At 39.4% G+C, this 15,472-nt stretch overlaps 2 long non-coding RNA genes across 2 annotated transcripts; both read right to left on the reverse strand.

Moving 5' to 3' along the window:
• Nucleotides 1-1,435: 1,435 nt before the first annotated feature.
• Nucleotides 1,436-1,698, reverse strand: LOC133558813 (uncharacterized). Its single transcript, XR_009808012.1, has 2 exons — nt 1,664-1,698; nt 1,436-1,568 (listed from the first exon to the last, which is right to left on the reverse strand). It is a non-coding gene; the product is annotated as an uncharacterized LOC133558813 (long non-coding RNA).
• Nucleotides 1,699-1,714: 16 nt separating this feature from the next.
• LOC133558812 (uncharacterized) lies at nt 1,715-3,317 on the reverse strand. Its single transcript, XR_009808011.1, has 4 exons — nt 3,231-3,317; nt 2,157-2,231; nt 1,894-1,958; nt 1,715-1,748 (listed from the first exon to the last, which is right to left on the reverse strand). It is a non-coding gene; the product is annotated as an uncharacterized LOC133558812 (long non-coding RNA).
• Between the last annotated feature and the right edge of the window lie 12,155 nt (nt 3,318-15,472).

Raw genomic sequence — 15,472 nt, forward strand, 5'->3', positions numbered from 1 at the left:
CTGCGCACACACACACACAGCTAAAAGTCGTCTGCTCTAACCGCATAATTACACAGTATTTTGGAGATCTGTGTTGCTGAATCCTTTGCAATTTGTTCAATTGATATTAGAGAAGTCAAAGTAGTAAGATGGAGTTGGGAAGCCTTAGCTTTTAGCCACACAAACACATGGTGATTCCTTGTTTAAAATTCACAGAGGTGAAACTTTACTATGGATCACAGCGGGCAAGTGAACATGGATCCAAACCGAATGTCAACAAGCAGGTTTCGGTGAGAAAATCGTGGTAAAAAGTCGCTTCTTACCGGATATCAGCTGAGCTTGTGCCGCCCATCCAGCTGCCATCGACTTCCCTGAGACACTGCGCGTCAACACACCCGTGGACATGCACCTCCGACTATCAGGTACTGTAAACTCACTAAAACACTAGCAACACAATAGAAAGATAACGGATTTCCCAGAATTATCCTAGTAAATGTGTCTAAAAACATCAGAATCTGTCCCAATGCAATCACGTTTTTGTTTTGTTTTCTAGTCTGCCGCTATCAATATCCTCAAACACGAATCTTTCATCCTCGCTCAAATTAATGGGGAAATTGTCGTTTTCTCGGTCCGAATAGCAGTTTTTGTTGGAGGCTCCCATTAAAATCAATGTGAACATGTCCCAGTGGGCACAGAGGCGTTTAATTAACGTTGAAACAACGTTACTTTTCCATGTTGAAACAACGTTCGATTTGGGTTGAAAATGAAAGTTGGATCAACGTTTAAATACAGACGTTGAATCAACGTCAATGTTTCAACGTTGATTCAACTTTCAGTTTCTACCTAACAGAGACGTTTAATCAACTTTGAAACAACGTTACTTTCCCGTGTTGAAATAACGTTCGATTTGGGTTGAAAATGAAAGTTGGATCAACGTTTAAATACAGACGTTGAATCAACGTCAATGTTTCAACGTTGATTCAACTTTCAGGTTCTACCTAACAGAGACGTTTAATCAACGTTGAAAAAACGTTACTTTCCCGTGTTGAAATAACGTTGGATTTGGGTTGAAAAGGAAAGTTGGATCAACGTTTAAATACAGACGTTGAATCAACGTCAATGTTTCAACGTTGATTCAACTTTCAGTTTCTACCTAACAGAGACGTTTAATCAACGTTGAAACAACGTTACTTTCCCGTGTTGAAATAACGTTGGATTTGGGTTGAAAATGAAAGTTGGATCAACGTTTAAATACCGACGTAGAATCTACGTCAATATTTCAACGTTGATTCAACTTTCACTTTCAACCTAAGATCAACCAACCAATTATCAACGTAACATCAACCAATATATGAATATAATTAAAGACAACAAAATACAGTGCATATATAGCTCCAGGCTGAATCCTGAATCCATGCAAAATTAAAATTAAGAATAAAGAAAATGGAGAATGTCAATCGATATAATTATTTATTTAGCCTGTGATGCCCATCCTATTCCTCCCTTCCGTCCAGGGGCATATTTCAGTTTATTTTTTATGGCATCATGGACCATCGTTTCGGTCCCCTTCTGGGTATCCAAGACACTAGCTGTAAACAGGCAAAAAGAATACAAATTAATTTAGGGTGCGTGTGATTTACCCCAATCAAGTTAATGTAATTATTAAACACACACACAAACTCACCTGTGACTACATCGAGCAGCTTCGTCTCGAGAAAGCTATTTCTTCCTTTACGTTCAGATTGGACATTAATTCATTTGTCATGAGCCTGAAATTGAACACGCAAGTCATACATGCAGGCCAAAAAGTACGGAATTTTGCATTATTATCATTCCCGATCTAGCACTCATAGATTAGAATTTGGGTCTTACATCGCCTATTTTTAATATATATGTAGAGAAAGAGGAAAATACCTGTCCATGATGGTGCTTAAACAGCTCTTTAAGTCATATCCACCAATCTTTGAGAGCCTGGCTGTCTGCAAATATACAAGAGAATGTGTTTAGCATACACTGGGGGAAGGGGCTGGCAAACACATACATACATTCAAGTATAGGGCCTGTTTTATCTACACGTGTTTTATCTACACGATTTCATAACCTGAACTTTCTATCTAAATTCAATAATATTTCCGATGTAAAAACAGCTACACAATTATAATGTTATAATTACTTACCAGCAAATCTTTCTTGCTTGGTTAAGTTTTTATCAACTCGTCAAGGTCGAGTAGTTCCTCCACTGTCTCCAATTTCTGCACATGGAAGGACAGTTTTATCAAAAAGTTATCCTTTTTGGTATTATACGTATCATAGCAAGTGTACTGTGTCGTTCCATATATGCATAAACTGAAATCATCGTACATTGCCTTGCATTAACGTTCTGCTTTTCAATTCCCGGTTGTGGTACATGTACATAGACTTAGGGGCGGACCAGATGAAACGTGGGGGAGGGTATGGTTTTTTTTGGAAAAAAAGAGATTGTTTAGCAAAAACTGAAAAATAAATAGTTTGTTCTCCTGACGTATATAAAAAAAAAAAGTTTGCTCCTGTAAGCTCTGCAAAAAAAAAAAGTTGGTTGCCTTCTCGTGCCAAGAGAAAAAAACGTTGTACCCCCAAAAATTTCTGCGCTCCGTGCAGTCTTATTGTCAATCATAAAACATATGAAACAAAATCTGTCTGGATATTTTATTGTCATATATTTTAGTACACATGTTGGTCAACAGTGAAACCATTTGGAAGTTTCAATACTTGACAAAAGCTCTTGTAATAGCAGTACTGGCCTTATCAGTAAAATAAAAAAATAAGTAAAGATCACAGCATTTAATATTACATGGATCCTTTTATGAGCGACCCGTGGACTTGCCTTTTGAGACAAAGCCTTGCTAACAAGTCAAACTAATTAAAAAGTACCTGTACTTAAAATAAACTGGCAACATTTTAAATAAACATTAAAATGAGCCAGAAAAACCCAACTGCCATCCAGACGGGTATTTTGAAGATCAAAATCAAGAGGAAGTAAATTAATACAGTGACTGGCGCGGCTGTAAAAGACAATGAGTACGGAACCCCAAAAAATTGTTTGTTTTGTGTTAGCCTGGAAAAACAAGTGTTCGCTTTTGGGCAGGTGGGGAAAAAAATTGTTAGTTGTCTGCTTGGGGAGAAAAAAAAAGTTTATATAGTCAAAATAAACGTTTTCCTGCAACCCAAAAATATATCGATATAAATAACCAGTATTATTTCAAGGTACACACCTGAATCTTTATGGACGTCGATGGTTTTCTTTGCAATGAAATAGTTCGATTTCCAATTCAAATCTTCGCTCTTCGTCTTGCTTGCTGTATTGGAAAGGAAGTACTTCAGCACGCATGCGCACAAGCTTGGCTTTTAGTTCACGCTGCCATCAAGCGGCGGTTTCGTTGAAAACTGTCGCAAATGGCCGATGCGCGCAGAATGGTTGGCAAGTAGAATTGTACACGTTGAAACGACGTTGAAAAGACGATCTCCCCCAATGATGAAAACAAACCAGATTTGCAACATATGGTGTGGTGGGGTCAGTTGGTTCTGATTTGGTCGGGACATGGTTGAGTGACGTCGCGACGTAATTTCTACGTCACCTCAACGTTGAACTAAGGACGGGTGCCCACTGGGGTGAGGAGCCATCAACATGTGACGTCATCGTCTGCGACTTCCGGTAGAGGCAGTGCTTTTCTCTTAGCACGGAAAGTTGCGAACTTTATCGTGGATGTTCTCTACTAAATCCTTTCAGCAAAAATATGGCAATATCGCAAAATGATCAAGTATGACACATATAATGGACTTGCTATCCCCGTTTAAATAAGGAAATCTCATTCAATGGTGTATAATGATAAAACAAGCATGTTTAACACATAAATTCCTTTCTTTCATGGAGACAAGAATATAAGTTGGTGTATTACCTGATTCTGATGACTTGCATTGATTGGAATCAGACAATGGTGCTGATAACGTCCACATTTTCAAATGGAGGAGTAAAAAAGTCCTCCTTTCTGTCCAATACCACATGAAAGTGGTTGGGTTTGGCATCTGATTTGTCCAACTTGCATATTCGTTTTTAAACACTTTGTTATGAGAGCAACATACGTGTGTGTGGCCCTTTAGGTGGCAGCACACAAGCAGTGACGGCAGTGAGTGTGTGGGCGAGCGAGTGAGGGAGCGGTCGCTGAGGGCGGGGGAGAAATACATAGGCATCAAACTCCGTAGCTTGCTAGCTTGTGCACGATAGCTTTCTGAGACTCATATTTTGTTAGCACAGGCAGGATGAAGCAGGTCTTTTATGGTGAAGACAGGAACTGTGCTGTCGGTCTTTAGAGTTTTGACAGCAGGTACGGCCCAAGAGTCTGTTTAAATAAAAAGTATTTCTCTCCGTCCGTCTGTCAGTGATTTTTTTCTTAATAATGAGCTCGCAAAGGCCAGCTTCATCTCACAATATCCTCGGGTGCCGAGAATGTCAAACGACTGACGAAAGTGAAGTCTTGGTGAAGATTGATGATTGCTCATTTTTATGTCTATTTGTTTAATGCCTGGCTTGTGATCGACTGACACACCCTTGCTCTATAACATCAGAGATGGGGCGGTCCATCCCATCTCCGTTACTCCTGTTGCAGCTGGTGGAAGTAAAAACATTGACTAGGGTTGACATGTATCGTCTCCATAGCCGCTTTAAACACGCACTCAGTGTCAGGGCAAGTTTGAAAGCAGGATGCAGAGATGAGGCAATAGGAAGCTTAAATGTTTTATATGGCAAACAAGAGAAGTAGACTGAGAAGGAGAGCTCAAATGTAAAAAAACAAAAAGTATTTGCGGTGGGGCTGAAACACACAGGAAAAAAAAAAGTGGGCTTAGCAAAAAAATTGTACCGTATTTTTCGGAATATAAATCGCTCCGGAGTATACGTCGCACCAGCCGAAAATGCATAATTAAGAAGGAACAAAAAAAAAACATATATTTGTCGCACTGGAGTATAAGTCGTATTTTTGGGGGAAATTTATTTGATAAAGTCCAACACCAAGAATAGACATTTGAAAGGCAATTTGAAATAAATAAAGAATAGTGAACAACACGCAGAATAAGTGTCCGTTATATGACGCATAAATAATCAATCAATGTTTATTTATATAGCCCTAAATCACAAATGTCTCAAAGGACTGTACAAACCATTACGACTACGACATCCTCGGAAGAACCCACAAAAGGGCAAGGAAAACTAACACCCAGTGGGCAGGGAGAATTCACATCCAGTGGGACGCCAGTGACAATGCTGACTATGAGAAACCTTGGAGAGGACCTCAGATGTGGGCAACCACCCCCTCTAGGGGACCGAAAGCAATGGATGTCGAGCGGGTCTAACATAATACTGTGAAAGTTCAATCCATAGTGGCTCCAACACAGCCGCGAGAGTTCAGTTCAAAGCGGATCCAAGACAGCAGCGAGAGTCCCGTCCACAGGAAACCATCTCAAGGGGAGTAGGGTCAGCAGCGTAGAGATGTCCCCAACCGATACACAGGCGAGCGGTCCATCCTGGGTCCCGACGAGCGGTCCATCCTGGGTCTCGACTCTGGACAGCCAGTACTTCATCCATGGTCCTCGGACCGGACCCCCTCCACAAGGGAGGGGGGGACATAGGAGAAAAAAGAAAAGAAGCGGCAGATCAACTGGTGTAAAAAGGAGGTCTATTTAAAGGCTAGCGTATACAGATGAGTTTTAAGGTGAGATTCAAATGCTTCTACTGAGGTAGCATCTCGAACTGTTACCGGGAGGGCATTCCAAAGTACTGGAGCCCGAACGGAAAACGCTCTATAGCCCGTAGACTTTTTTTGGGCTTCAGGAATCACTAATAAGCCGGAGTCTTTTGAACGCAGATTTCTTGCCGGGACATATGGTACAATACAATCGGCAAGCTAGGATGGAATTAGACCGTGTAGTATTTTATACGTAAGTAGTAAAACCTTAAAATCACATCTTAAGTGCACAGGAAGCCAGTGCAGGTGAGCCAGTACAGGCGTAATATGATCAAACTTTCTTGTTCTTGTCAAAAGTCTAGCAGCCGCATTTTGTACCAACTGTAATCTTTTAATGCTAGACATGAGGAGACCCGAAAATAATACGTTACAGTAATCGAGACGAGACGTAACAAACGCATGGATAATGATCTCGGTGTCTTTAGTGGACAAAATGGAGCAAATTTTAGCGATATTACGGAGATGAAAGAAGGCCGTTTTAGTAACGCTTTTAATGTGTGACTCAAAGGAGAGAGTTGGGTCGAAGATAATACCCAGATTTTTTACCGAGACACATTGTTTTATTATTTGGTTGTCAAATGTTAAAGCTGTATTATTAAATAGAGGTCGGTGTCTAGCAGGACCGATAATCAGCATTTCCGTTTTTTAATAATAATAATGATATATGAAAAAATATTGCATTTGATATTTGATAAAATAAAGATTACTAGTATTCTCACTTTGCTTTTACTTTTTCATACTTCCCGATACTCCCTAGTTTAATATGTATTCATACATTTAAAGAAGATTAGAAATACAAATTAGATTTTATTTGTGCGCGCATGTGTGTGCGCGCGCGTGCGTGCGTGCGTACGTGTGTGTGTGTGTGTTTGTGTGTGTGTGTGTGGCCAAACGTGTTTGGTGGACGTGACAGTGTGACGTTGAGCTGTGTTGGATTTTAATCCTGATCTACCTGTCAACATCCATCACATGCACACACATTCAAAATTACATATCACTGGGAGGGGCCAGTGACAGCACATTGAGGGGAGGGGTCATGAATAATAAACACAAATAGGGAAGCACGCACAGACACACATACTTCCCATATAACCTCGCCCCCACGCTGCCCTCACCCTCTTTCTCTTTCCCATGTTTATGCATCACACGCTGTTTCATATGTATCGGCCGCATCTTTCCCTCTGTTGTCACGGAAACTGATGACAGAGGCTGCATTAAGAATGATGGCCCTCCTACAGATTACTGTGCTGTTGGTGTCCACACAAATACAAAAACATTACTGCTTACAGAAACAGAAACCACAACACACAATCATACATACACACGCGTACACACTCAGGGCCTGATGTTGCAAACACATTCTCTTTGGGACATGATAACACAAGCATCACACTCTATCATAGAAAATTAAAGACATAAATGATAAATGATAAATAAATGAGTTGTACTTGTATAGCGCTTTTCTACCTACAAGGTACTCAAAGCCCTTTGATACTACTTCCACATTTACCTATTCACACACACATTCACACACTGATGGAGGGAGCTGCCATGCAAGGCGCTAACCAGCACCCATCAGGAGCAAGGGTGAAGTGTCTTGCTCAGGACACAACGGACGTGACGAGTTAGGTACTAGGTGGGGATCGAACCAGGAACTCTCGGGTTGCGCACGGCTACTACCCCACTGCGCCAAGACATAAAAAAAAGAAAATACTTTGACCAGTCAGAACACACACACAAACACACACGCACACTACATTGAACTCAACTATTAAAAAGGATGGCGAAACTCTATGCAGCACACTCATTTCATTTATGTGTAGGTATTTTATTTTTTACAATAAATTTCTTATTATACTTACGAATACATGATACAGCATCTTTGTACCCTTTTTAAAAAATTAACACTAAATAAAAAAATTTAAAACACTGTGTGACGACTAGTAATGTTATGTTGACACTTTTGCTCCTACTACTAAGCATCTTTTTTTTTTCGACCTTCATCTTATTCATTAATGGGTAAAAATGTGTTTATCCATTTTTTGAACGTCTTCCATTGATAATATGTAACAGTTAATAATAGATTAAATAGAATGTACTTCTAAATGTGCATAACATCCTGTCTATATTGTGCTACAAAATCAGTCTCAGCTGTTCTGCTAAAAATTCATGTGAGATATTTACAAAAAAAAAAATCATCCTCTCACTTTGTTATCAAGGTTTTTATATTTCCTGTCATTCACCCACACTGTATTTAATATCCCTCCACTGGTTAACCCCCTTCATCAATGCCATTTCAAATGGCCGGTTAAATTAAGATGATATATTACTGTACATCAAAGAAAAATGCATACAAGTAGGATAATGCTTAATATAGCTACGATGCATAATAATAATTATTACCATATCAATTAATTTCATAGTCATTTCTGAAAGATAAAACCGTTAAGATACAAACTCTGACTGAATCGTCTATTTATCATAAGAAAGACATATAATTTGCATTGTCTCTTACCTTGTTAAAGTTGGTTTGAGGGAGATAATGGCCTAAAAGACTGATTTATTTTACGGCTCCCCTTCAAACCCTCAGCTTGATGTAAAGCCTGAAAAAAAAAAATGTAATGTTGCTTTACCAGCTGTGATTAGTCGGTTTTTATTACAGAATCTAATTTTTTTCCCCTTTTGTGTAAGCATTATTTTTTAATCCCTTGAAATAAAAAGAATCTAGAAAATTAAAGTCTCAGCAAAGAAATACGATCAATCATTTGTGAACGGTACAAATATGATCGGTTTCGAAAAACGTATTTACCAAAGAATATCATTGCTTAAGATCACACTTAGCAGTTCCCACATCATGGTAACAGGCATAGGTAAACGATATGCAATGAAAGTTTCTATCCTTCTATCAATGTTATTCAACACTATTGGGTTGCAGAGGCAGCAGGTTTAGTTACACCGGAAGAAAACCAAAGCATTCCCTGGCCAGCTGCATGACATAATCCCTCCAGTTTGTCTAGGTCGACCTCGAGACCTCCTTCAGCCTTGGCATGCCCCGAACACCTTGCCAAGAAGTTGTAAAGGAGGCATCGGGACTAGATGCCCGAGCAAACTCAACTGGCTCTTCTCAATGTGAGGAGCTCGGCCCTAAACTGCCTAACTAAGACAGGTACATTTTAAAAGGGAACTGCAATTTTGGGGGAATTTGGCTTATTGTTCAGAATTATATTTAAAGACTTGAGGACGAATGGATTTTTTTCAATGCAATCTAAATAATAAATTAAGCTAAATAACAATCCGCTGACAGCGGAGGCAATGGGAGCACCTCTATTTTGTCCATAATATTCAATAAATAACCATTGAAAAACCTACAACAATTTACACGCTGTGATTTGGATATTAACCAAATAATAGTGATAATGTCATTATAAGCGCTGACACAGGCAAACTATTTATAGCGGCACCGTGATCACTACCGCGTGTCGCTATGTTTACATCATCGAGTGGTTTGCTGCTTCCTTGCTTCCTTTTTCCCTAGAAGTTTATTCTAGATCATACTGTAAATCATGCATCTCACCTACACAAAGTTTGAGTTGGTATTCCGTCACCTTGGTACACTTTTAATAGCCATTTAGGCCATCATGTATGTAAAACCTTTGTAGGCGGAATTAGCTTCATTGTAATCTAACTTTTGATTGAATTTCTTTAATATTACAAAGAAAAAAAATACATCCATCATTATGTGTTTCATAATGATTGTAAACAATTGGCACCATTTAAAAAACGGAAGTTCCTTTTTAAGGCCAAAGACATTTTAAATCACTTGATTTATTAATTGTTGTGGAGAAGTTATGGTACAATGTTTATGTAACAGGTGGCTACTACTGGCTAGGGCTGGGCGATACCAAGTATCGATAGTATCGATACTTGGTGAGTATCGGTATCGTATTGATACTGGTGTAATGGTATCGATACTTCATCAAATTAAGCGAATCACTCCGATTTAAAAAAAAATGTGAGCACAGCGCAGCGCTCCTCACCACTTCACCCTTCTCCCTAGTGATGGGTCGCGAACGAGATTTAAAAACACTTTAAAAGTTCATCTTCAACCCAAAATAAAATAAAATAAATACAATTAACATGACGCTTGGTGCGTTCGCGGACACACATCAGTTCAATAACTAGACTTTTGTTATTTACCTTAATAGTTTGTGTGTTTTGAGGCGACAAGCCAGGTTCAGTAGTTGTTTGCACCTTATTTGCATGACTTTATTGCTATTGATATTACTTTATATTTTATTTTTTGACTTAAATCGTTGTCCTGTGTTGTATTATTACCATAATTAATTAATAAAGGCAAAAGTACAAATTTGTTTTTCAAAAGTATCGCGACCCCGAAGCGCCCCCCCCTCCCCCATCAGATGACGACACTTCCGGTATCGGTATCGGCGATACTGGCCGGTATCGGATCAGATCGGATCAGTATCGATACCCAAATTTGCGATATTGCCCACCCCTACTACTGGCTACCTAATATGTTTAGTGTCAAGATAAAAAAATCCATCTAAGAAGGTGTTGAGAACAGACTACTCGATATACTTTTTGCGACACTTGAGTCGTCAATATATGTACTTTTTTGTTTACCTTTCAAAGGCTTGTAAGCCACAGTTTGCACTGTTTCAATAAATGCAACACATTTTGTCATCACATTTTAGATTGATTTTGTCCAGCATTAGGCTGTTGCTTTTTGTCCAGTCAGCACCATATGTTGTGTAACTTCTGCTTTCAGATTTCTATTCAAGTCATGTCATCAAGTCAATGGAGCACTCAAAATGATGCCACCAAAATTACTCTACCCGTCCGAAAATATGTAAGTGTATCAAATCGCATTTTTGGTCAAATATCCTATTGTGAGCTAAATATAGTGTATTGTATCATGAGATAAGTGGAATGCAACAGCCCTAACCAAGACAGTCCTTCAACATTCAGGGAGTAATAGAATTCAGTGCAAAATTTGTCGACGCCCGAATCCTTGAGACTGAAGAGCTTTTCTAACTTCCTCAGGCTCCGCAACCTCATGGACACGTCCATATCCTCAGCCTCTGTTTCCTCAATAAAGGTGTGTCAGTTGGGCTTCAAAGGGCCTCAAATTATTCCTTCCACCACCTGATTAAATCCTCAGTTGAGTGCCCTGTCCACACTGCTTCCCCATTCTTAGATGTTGGACAATTGCTGAAACCTATTTGAAGCAGACCAAAATTCATGCTCCTTAGCCCAGTGGTTCTCAACCTTTTTTCAGTGATGTACCCCCTGTGAAATTTTTTTTTTTAATTCAAGTACCCCCTAATCAGAGCAAAGCATTTTTGGTTGAAAAAAAGAGAAAGAAGTAAAATACAGCACTGTGTCATCACTTTTTGATTTATTAACTTGTATAACAGTGCAAAATATTGCTCATTTGTAGTGGTCTTTTTTTAACTATTTGGAAAAAACTAAATAACAATAAGTAAAAACTTGTTGAAAAACAAACAAGTGATTCAATTATACATAAAGATTTCTACACATAGAAGTAATCATCAACTTAAAGTACCCTCTTTGGGGATTGTAATAGAGATCCATCTGGATTCATCAACTTAATTTTAAACATCCATCCATCAATTTTCTACCGCTTATTCCCTTTGGGGTCGCGGGGGACGCTGGTGCCTATCTCAGCTACAACATTTCTTCACCAAAAAAGAAATCTTTAACATCAATATTTTTTGGAACATGTCCACAAAAAATCTAGCTGTCAACACTGAATATTGCAATCTTGCATTTCTTTCCTCAGTTTATGAACTTACATTCATATTTTGTTGAAGTATTATTCAATAAATATATTTACAAAGGATTTTTGGATTGTTGCTATTTTTAGAATATTTTAAAAAAAATCTCATGTACCCCTTGGCATACCTTCAAGTACCCCCAGGGGTACGCGTACCCCCATTTGAGAACCACTGCCTTAGCCCCACCAAAATCGTCCCAAACCTGAGATTTTACTTCAACCACTGCAAAGCTGTGCACTGCTTGGCCTGCTAGTATCTGCCAGCTGGTTCAGGAATCGCACAAGCAAGCCATGCTTGGTAAGACTCTTCAGTTTGACGGCCTCCCTAAACTCTGACCTCCACAGCTGGGTTAAGGAATTGCTGCTACAAGTGGCACCAACTACCTTGCAACCAAAGGTCTGATCTGCCGCCACAGTAATGGAGGCACTGACGACTGCCTTTACAGACTCAAAATCCTTGGTGCCCCCGTGATTCAACATTGTTAAAAAAAAAAAGCCTCAAACATGATAACTTTCCCGCAACTTTTTAACATAGCTTCCACAAATTCACAATAATAGAAAAAAAGCCTGCAATTGCCGTTAGGGACTGCTTTGATCACCATTTTGTACTACTACTATTACTTATACTGGATTGGAAGCTAATTAGGTAGTCAACAAGAGCTCCGTTTTCTCACTTATGCATTTTAATATAGAATTGCAGGTCAAGTGCTTCATCATCATCGAGTGCCGAAAATTTTAGGGTCCACACAGCCTTCTGTCTGAAGTCAGTTGGTATAGAGTTCAGCTTATCAGTGACCCAAATTGAAATAAAATTGATGGATGGATGCCCCTATCAAGGTTTGTTATAGCTCTGTGATGTTTTTCAACACGTCTTACAATGTTGTCTGTAAGTACTTTAGTCCAGTTTTTTTTTGCTTTGTTTTCATGTGAGTGTAAGTATTTTCTCCAATTATTTCCCACTTTAACACCCCCCACCCCCCCAAACTCCCCGCCCCTCTTCTCTCTGCAAGCCCACAACCAAGCAGTAATTCTGTGTTTATCAACTCTTTATTATGGCCCCTCGCCTCATCATTTACAATGGAAGCATCTGTTCATTGCAGGGTCCAAGCATGGGGCAAATTGCTAGCGAGAGAAAAACACTCACGCACAACCACAGAAGCAACTGTGCGCGAATCAAGACACCGAGCCCAGGACAGGTCGTTAACTCTCCTGGCAGAATGACACAAAAGCAGACAAACACTTCATGAGTTCTGATAGAATCAGATGATTATCCTTACACCATCAAGAACTCACAGTGTGTACCAAATCTAAAATGGGAGCTATTTTAATTGTGATATACTGTATTTCATTTCACAGCTACCTGACATTGCAGTGTGAAATACAAACATTGTATAAAGCTTTAGCACTCTGATTTCTTATCTTGACTAATGATGGGACCATACGATATCTATTACTATTTGGGCATTTTATTATAGACCTATGCATTGTGTAATTCATTGCAGATCTGCATGTGCAATATCTATATAAATTACGAAACCACACACCTAAAAGGATGTCATACAACTGTTACGATCCACTTCATGGATCGTTTGTTGTTTGCTTTTCTGTATGTTTTGATCACGTTTTGGACTCTGCCGATCCCAGTACTTGTGCATTTCCTTGTTTACATTCGTTACCATGGTTTTCATCATCTGTTTCACCTGCTCTTACTTTCGGACTCACCCAGGGTTTTAATTGTTGTGTTGGTATTTAAGTCCGCCTTCTACCTAAGTTAATTCTGGACGTTTTGCTTGCTCAATGCAACTGTTACGGTGTTTACCCTCTAGTCTTTTGTGGTTTCCCCGTTAAGTTTTAGCTTAGCCTCCGCGCTCGGCTCGCGCTGTTTTGGACTTCGAACTCTGCCTTTTGCTATTATTAGCATTTTGTTATCCGTGCCATAGCACACCTTTTTTTTGCTGTTTTGTACAAGTGTTCCTTTTGTATTTTTTATATTAAAACCTGCTCCTACCTTCATTCCTGCCTGCTCCAGTCCTTTGGCATCGAGGGGTGACAACCCACGCGCATCCACGATGCGACCGCAACGCAACAACAACTTTAAACAGTACTTAAGCAAAAAACAAACTTCCATTATAAGTCATGTTCTGAACAAAATAACACTGTAAGATTATCTTTTTAAAGTACTAGTAGAGTGGAAAAACATGTTGACTTTACATGCTTGATTGTGTTTCATTGTATCCAATAAATCATATCCAATCGTACTTACAATTTGCAAAGTATTTGAAAATACCGTCAAAACATCACAAAATGCCACAATTTCAGTCAGCCATTTTGAATATTCCGATCCGAATTCCTCCAGCTAGTTCCGTAGATTGACGTCACTGGAGTAACACTTCTGCACCTTTACCATAGCATCAGATCAGTCATACAGAAAATATGCAAAAATGAGAGAGAGATGTGGTGTCTATCATTCACAATCCCTATATAAGACATGAAGACATAAGTTTTTCTTGGTTTATGCATTTTAAGTCGTAAATAAATAACTTAATAAAAAGTCCGCCAACAATCAACAATGGGGGCTCTATAATTGCCAAAAAAAACATCCAAAACCCGCAAACAACACTCTATTAACATCTTGTGACCTGAATTATAACCAAATATTAATAATGTTCTTATTATAAGCCCTAACGCAGACAAAGTATTTTTAGCATTGATAACCGAGAGCTAACTATAGCTTATGCTGCATTTGACTCAAGGAGGGACCTTAATGTAATTATAATGCGAAACTGAAGATGGCATTAGTGCAACATATATGGATGCAAACTGGCATTAAGAAACGGTAAAGAAGAAGCTCATGCAGCACTACAGCATTGAGCCGGCGATGTTTTGTTTGCTGCAATTTCTGCTCCCGCATCATCGCATCTCAGATCGTCAAAGTTATTCAAGAGTATAAATCGTGTCTCTCATCTGGATAATAGGAGGATTAGCCATGACTATAGAATTGAGTCATGTCATCTGTGACATTCAATGTATACCCCAAGATGGAGACAAACACACTCCAACAGAAGACAGTGTCAGCAGCAACTTTTTTAACCCTTTGTGTGGATTAAAATTCATTCTTCACCTCAAGGGGTAGATATGAACAATTTATCGGTTGCCATCATAGTGAGAGCAGACATTTTACAGTAAGCGATCGTTTAATTATGTTTGTGGTTCGTATTTGTTTAGCACTTAGCAATAATGCTACATGATGCTTAGTGTTTTACTAAAGCTGCATCTGCTCAGCAGAGTTTTTAGATTTTTATCTCACCCTCCTTATATTCGGGATCAAAATTACAAGGTTCTGGACCGGCATTTGTCCAAAAGTAGTCCTTTTTGGCTCCCACAGAGTCTGCATGATTTCGATTGTTGTTGTTTGGGAAAGGGTCTGTGGTTTCTACCTCTATGTCATGCGATCACGTGACTGGGTAGCTCATTATGTCTCAAAATGGCTCAGGAATCTCAGTGAAAAAGATCCTATTTTGCTCACCGGAGATGATGGTGGCGTCTGCCGGCCCACCGGAAACTGTGGCGGCGACTGTTGTAGACCCGCTTGTGTGAGGAGTAGCCCCCCCCCCAAAGGACGGAGCCCAGACGTCCCCAGATAGGCCCACAGTCAACAGGGGTGGGTGGGAGAGGGCTTGAAAAGCGGCCTCTTTGCCATAGACAACTCTGCGGGGTTCGAATTTGGCTGGATTATACTGTCAGAGTGAGTTGGTGACAAACCCCAAGATACAGAGAAGGAGGCAGGCATTTTGCAGGTAAACATGATTTAATAAAACACTAAGACAACAACCGAACAAAAGGGTACAAACAAAAATCACACATGAGGCGGATAAAAAACTTGGCTATAAACAAACAAAAC

This window comes from Nerophis ophidion, linkage group LG09, assembly GCF_033978795.1.
Source record: "Nerophis ophidion isolate RoL-2023_Sa linkage group LG09, RoL_Noph_v1.0, whole genome shotgun sequence".
Lineage (NCBI taxonomy): Eukaryota > Metazoa > Chordata > Actinopteri > Syngnathiformes > Syngnathidae > Nerophis > Nerophis ophidion.